Consider the following 6255-nt stretch of genomic DNA (forward strand, 5'->3'; position numbering starts at 1 on the left):
CCCGGCTTGGTCTTTTTTCTTTTCTTTTTTTTGTTTTTCACATTTGGTCCAGCATAGATTATGACACATTGCAAGCTTTTCTTGAGTGAGTATTGGAAAAGTAATTGTCTTTTGAAAGGCGCATAAACAATAAACTTGAGCAGTGTGTGACTTGTATGTGAGAGAATAAAGTGGTATTGGTATGAGTGCACAGAGGAGAACCCTACAAATCCTTTATGAGGATTCCGAGAAACCTTTATAAAGAGATGGTGTCTGAGATGGGTATTAAAAGATAATCGAAAATATTTTGTACAGAGGGTATCTAAGGAACCTACAGGAGAAAGAGAACTTTAGTCATTAATTCAGAAGTTTAGGCTCTCATTATGTGAGATGTCTAGACTTATAACTAACTCCTAGGATTAGCCAATAAAATATTTGTGAAATAAAATGTAAAAAGTGTTCTCCAGTCCTCTCGATTCGAAGGAGGCCTAGGTTATCAGAAATGAATGGAAGAAAGTTGTGAACTCCATTCTGGCAATGTTCTCAAGACTGACTTCAGTGTGCTGCCTCACCTATGTATCTCTCAGTTTGAGATATAAGACTTGCATCCAAAAACACCATAAAGGATATTTCATGAATATTGTGTGAAGTGGTCTTCCTGCTTGGGGGTATACCTGCATGTTTTACGTTGCACATGTTGCTGGCGCATGCATGAGTCTAGTGAAGGCAATTTCTAAATTTCTACTGGTGCAATGTCTATGTCTCCAACACTTCTGTTTGTACTCTGAGCAGGTCTTAAAGTTCTGCCTCCCATGAAGGCCTAACAGTATGCCCGTCTTTCGAATATGAGAGATGTGAGCTCCAGCAGAACAAAATGACAGTAGTTCCACATGACCTAGGCAAACTGAATTTCATCTGCATGAGAAAACTAACTGAATATTAATTGATATGTTCTTGGTCTAGTAGGTAACAGTGGCATGATCAGTCAGCAATGCCTCTCTTGAGCCAGCCATGGGGAGGGGAGGCCCAAGTGCTGGTTGTTTTCCATTTTCTTTCTGGATGGTGAGAGGGCTACTGAATTGTCATATGCTGTATCTTCTTCTTTCTCTGAATGATCCCATGACAACCTCCCTGACATCCTTCTTCTAACTTCTTCCTATCTTACTCCATTTCTTCATGCATTTTGCATTTTTTCTTTACTTGTTCTAATAGAGTCATTTCACCCACTCTACCTAATTGCCTCTGCTCAGATGTGAAAGAAATAGTCAGAATCCATGTGAATGGAACAGCATGACAACCAAAGTGTTTGATTATTACCACTCCTAAATCTCAGATTTATCTAAAGTGCCTCAAGGGACTTTGATATCACCCCATCAACCTTTGCCTCAAAGAACAGAAACAGCCAATTAGGACTGCACCACCTATTCCAGAAACAGACGCTTCCTAAGACCTCAAAGTCCCTACTCTTTTCTCTAAGTCTGTCTGGCTGTCCTGACACAGTTAAAAATTAATATTCTTGTTATTCTGGTCCATAAGACATATAAAATATATTTCTATTTTGTTCCTACTACTCTAAGAGCTTGTAAGTTATGTGGGATTTTAATGCTATTATGCCATAAAAAAAGGTTCAATGAATGTGATTACAGTAACTTGGGTTCTTATTTTTTGAGCTAGCTACATGGCTCTGACCATTGGAAAACATGGTATTTGTCTTATCTACTTCATTAGGTTGCTGCAAGGTTTATGGAGATAATGGATACAAAACTGCTTTGTATAATGCTATTCAGATACAAGAAGTTGTTATGCATTTATGTATTAATAGCATATTTATACCACTCTTCCAAAAATGACTTTATGAAGCTAATGCATATTCAATAAAATAAGAAAATGTTCTATTTAAATAAAAAGTTGCTTCATAAAAGGGTAAATTTAAAAAAAATAGTTATTTTATTTTGCTTTTCTCTAAACTTTAGTCCTCTACTTTTCTGGAATCAGCAATATGACTTGACTTAACCTCTAAGAATTTTGTGTATATTATATTTAGAACTATGTTTCTCAAAACAATTGACAGAATGTCCAGTAACTTGTTATACTGCCATTTAACTATTGCTTTTTTTCTCAATAATTATTTATTTTGTTCTATGCTCCCTGTGAACATGGATAAAAAGATAAATGAGAATTACTGCTTTATAGTGATAAAAGGTAATTAAAGAGTTGTTTCATTTTTCTATGCCTTCAGGAAAAATCTAATGACCTTGATAATATGATCTAAGATTTATCGCCCACCATTTATTTGTACAAGCTCTCCCAGTATACTGAACCAAATCAAACTGCTTTTCGTGATCCCCAGATTCTCAAAACACCTCCAGGTCTATTGTAAGATATGTTAAGTTTCTTCTGCTCTCAATGTCTTTCTGATTCTCTAAACAGAAATGTTTCTTCATCCTCCAAGAATCAGCCCTATAATCTCCTGCTTTAATAAGTCTTCCTTATTACTTTAGTTTGGGAGACAGTAGGGAAGAGTACAGGCAGTAAGTGATCTAAGTGAAAAGACTGGACTGACTGATAAATGTTTTCATCTCTCTTTTTTAGCACAAGTTTGGGAAGAGTGGTCAAGTGGACATTCAATCCATGATTAAGAGACTGCTGCAAACGTGAGAATTTGCTCCCATTCCTCTGAGAGGATACTAATGTGAATGGCTTTATTAGGGAGAAATCTCCTGCCTATTTAACAACCTGACAGAATCCTACAGCATAAGCTGGCATACTAGTCCAGAAAATCTACCAAGATGATCCCAGCAGCACCTTATCATTAGCAACTACTGATATGATTGTTATGACTTCACTGAACCCACCATCAATGAAATCTTGAGCGTATACTTTGAATTTAGGACTTTCTCCCAGCCAGGTACTCCAATCATGGAAGTGGTCATTTGGACTTGAGTGCTGTCAACTCAGCATTGTTGTTGGAGTGACCAGTTAGTTCAGTATTACAGAGTTGAGGGGAGTGAGCAGAATTCATCTTTTTTCACATTGCTGCTCTCAATGGACTTTCTTCCTGAGAAGACTACAGTGAATAGTGTCAGGAACTTGTAAAACTATGTATTGTTAAATCTAAGACACCTATTTCTGTTCTCCACATTCCTACCCTTATGAATTTTCCAAGGTCCTCTGAGTCTTTTTCATGGGAAAATATCGACAAAGGCAGATTGGTCATGACTAGATTATCTCGGCAAAGAACAGCTAAAAGGTCATTCAGTCTTGTATCTCTGAAACAACTAACCTTCTTTGGAAGTAAATGAAGTAATTCTCTTTGCTGCTGATTTGTTTCAAAAATAGGAAAAGGTAGAACAATAGGCACATTATGCAGAGTGTTTCTGAAAAGAACTTTTATAAATTGGTAATTTAGAAAATCAGTGGGTTGCAGACGAGACACAGCATCCTCTGTTGAGCTTTCAGCAATAACAGAAGTGTCATTTGAGTACACTCTTTAATCAAACTTTTTACGATCTATACCCGGTCTGTGCAGAGTTGAGTACTTGGGGCTGAGTGATATATTCCAATGCCTCCTACTTCCATGAAATCTAAGATGCTACTTTATCAAGCTCATTTTCCACAGGAGGGAGGTTGAGCAGACAGAGAGGCTGAGCAGTACATCCAAGGTCATGCTAAAAGTGAATGGTTGAATATGTGTTTCTCATCCTTTCCTTTTGATTCAGCACTCCTGTGTGCTTATAAAGGATGACTAACCCCAATTTATCACTCAGCTATTTCTACACCCTTTCCTATCTGGTAAAAATTACATTGATTTTGGCCAGGATGTCAGGGAACTACACTTACTCTCAAGAAAGGCAAAAGTCCCTCCCAGAACTAGGAAATTAATTTCAATTGATCTGAATGTTGAATTATAATTTCAGTCCCTAAATGTTGATGGTTGCTTTAGGGGTAAATGTATAACCTGCTTTCAGCACACGAGACTTAAATGTAAATGAGTTGGAGGACTTCCTTTCCTGAAGTAAACCATAGCCTTTTCTAGTCCTTAAATCTATCTCCTATGGAGGCATGGGCATCTTTAGAGCTGTAATAACTATCTGTATCTATAAGGTAAATAGTGGAGCGATAAAAATGGCCTAAGGTCCTTGGGTATATTTATGAGTTAATATTAAAAAAAAACCTGGAAATACCTCCAGAGTTCATGCCAAGTAAGATAATTTAAAGTTTTTCAAGTCGAAGCCACTATATTCCTTTAAATTCAATTTAAAGCATTCCTAGTGAACCGATGAGGTTAGTGCATATTGGAAATACAGCGTCTTGCATGCTTACAGAGAAAGTGGGGGTTACCAGGGGTAAACTAAGCCTTGAGTGAAAAAGATGGTCATTTAAGTCTAAATAGGGAAGTCTAAATTGTGAAGGATAAAACTGATACCCTCCTTGAGTCACAATTAAGAATGAATTTGTCAGATTCACAGTTTGCAAACACTGTTTCTGTGATGTAGCTTGCCTCTTTACTATGTTGATTGTTTATTTTGCTGTGCAGAAGGTTTTTAGTTTAATTAAGTTTCATTTATCTATTTTTATTTTTGTTGAGTTTGCTTTTGAGGACTTGGTAATAAATTATTTACGTAGGCCAATGTACAGAAGAGGTTTTCCCAGGTTTTCCTCTAGGATTTTTATAGTTTCAGGTCTTACATTTTATCTTGAGGTAATTTTTGTATATGGTGAGAGGTATGGGTACAGTTTCATTCTTCTGCATATGGCTATCCAATTTTCTCAGCACCATGTATTGAATAGGCTGTCCTTTCCCCAGGGTATATTTTTGCTGACTTTCTCAGTTAGTGGGACGTATATGGCTTATTTCTAAGTTCTCTATTCTGCTCCATTGATCCATATGTCTATTTTCACACGGGTGTCATGTTGTTTTGGTTACCATAGCTTTGTGGTATAATTTGAAGTCAGGCAATGCGATGCCCCCAGCTTTGTCCTTTTTGCATATGATTGTTTTGGCTATCTGGGCTTTTTTTGGGTTTCATATTAATTTTAGGATTGTTTTTTATAATTCTATGAACATTGATGTTAATAATTTGATAGGGATCGCATTGAATCTGTAATTTTTTTGAGAAGTGTGGTTACTTTAACAATATTGATTTTTCCAATTCATGAGCATAGGATGCTTTTCAGTTTGTGTCATGTACGATTTATTTCATCAGTGTTTTGTAATTCTCCTAATAGAGATTTTTTTTTTACCTCCTTGTTAAGTATGTTCCTATGGAACTAAAACAGCTCAAGAAGAGAAAAAGAAAAAACAAACCTAGTAAAGTATGAGCAGAGTTTATGAATGGATAAAAAGACATATAAGTGGCCAACAAATATATGACAAAATGTTCGACATTATTAATCATCATATACATACAAATTCAAACCACAAGGAGATATCATCTTATATCAGTCAGAATATCTATTATTAAAAAGTCAAAAAACAACAGATGTTGATGAGGATTTGGAAGAAACGGAACATTTATACACTGTTGGTGTGAATGTAAATTAGTATAGCTTTCATGAAAAACAGTATGGAAATGTCTCAAATAACTAAAAACAGAACTACCATTCAACCAGACAATTCCACTGAGTATCTACCTAAGAAGAAATAAATAATTACATCAAAAAGATACCTGCATTTGTATGTTTATCACAACACTATTCACAACAGCAAAGATATAGAATCAACCTAAGCATCCATCAAAGGAGGTATGGATAATAAAAATGCATTATATGTGTATATATATATACACACACACATATATACACACACACACATATATATAATATACACACATATATATGGAATACTACTCACCATTCAAAAGAATAAAATTATAGCTTCTGCAGCAACATGGGTGGAACTGGAGGCTATAATCCTAAGTGAAATAATGCAGAAACAGAAAGTCAAATACTGCATATTCTCACTCACAAGTGGGAGATAAACAATTGGTGCACACTGACAGACTGAAATAATAGACACTAGATACCACAAAAGTTAGAAGGGTGAGAGGCAGGTGACAATTGAAAAGTTGTCTATTGGGTACAATATTCACTATTCAGATGATGGGTTCACTAAAAGCCCAGACTTCACCACTATGCAATATATGCATGTAAGAATTCTGTGCTTGTATATGGGGTACTATATATATAGTTTGCATAACTATATATTTATGTATAATAAGTTTGTACAGAAGTGCAATATTTTCAATGTAGGGTTCAGGTCAGCTAGAGATACAT

General features: G+C 35.7%; 1 long non-coding RNA gene across 1 annotated transcript in view; it reads right to left on the reverse strand.

The window, feature by feature from the left end:
* The window catches only part of LOC105549454, a 30923-nt gene extending 25023 nt beyond the window's left edge, over positions 1-5900 (reverse strand). The window contains exon 1 of the long non-coding RNA XR_001007540.1: positions 5834-5900. This is a non-coding gene — a long non-coding RNA (uncharacterized LOC105549454). The remainder of the gene's footprint in view (positions 1-5833) is intronic.
* Between the last annotated feature and the right edge of the window lie 355 nt (positions 5901-6255).

This window comes from Mandrillus leucophaeus, unplaced genomic scaffold, assembly GCF_000951045.1.
Source record: "Mandrillus leucophaeus isolate KB7577 unplaced genomic scaffold, Mleu.le_1.0 Scaffold44, whole genome shotgun sequence".
NCBI classification, from domain to species: Eukaryota; Metazoa; Chordata; class Mammalia; order Primates; family Cercopithecidae; genus Mandrillus; species Mandrillus leucophaeus.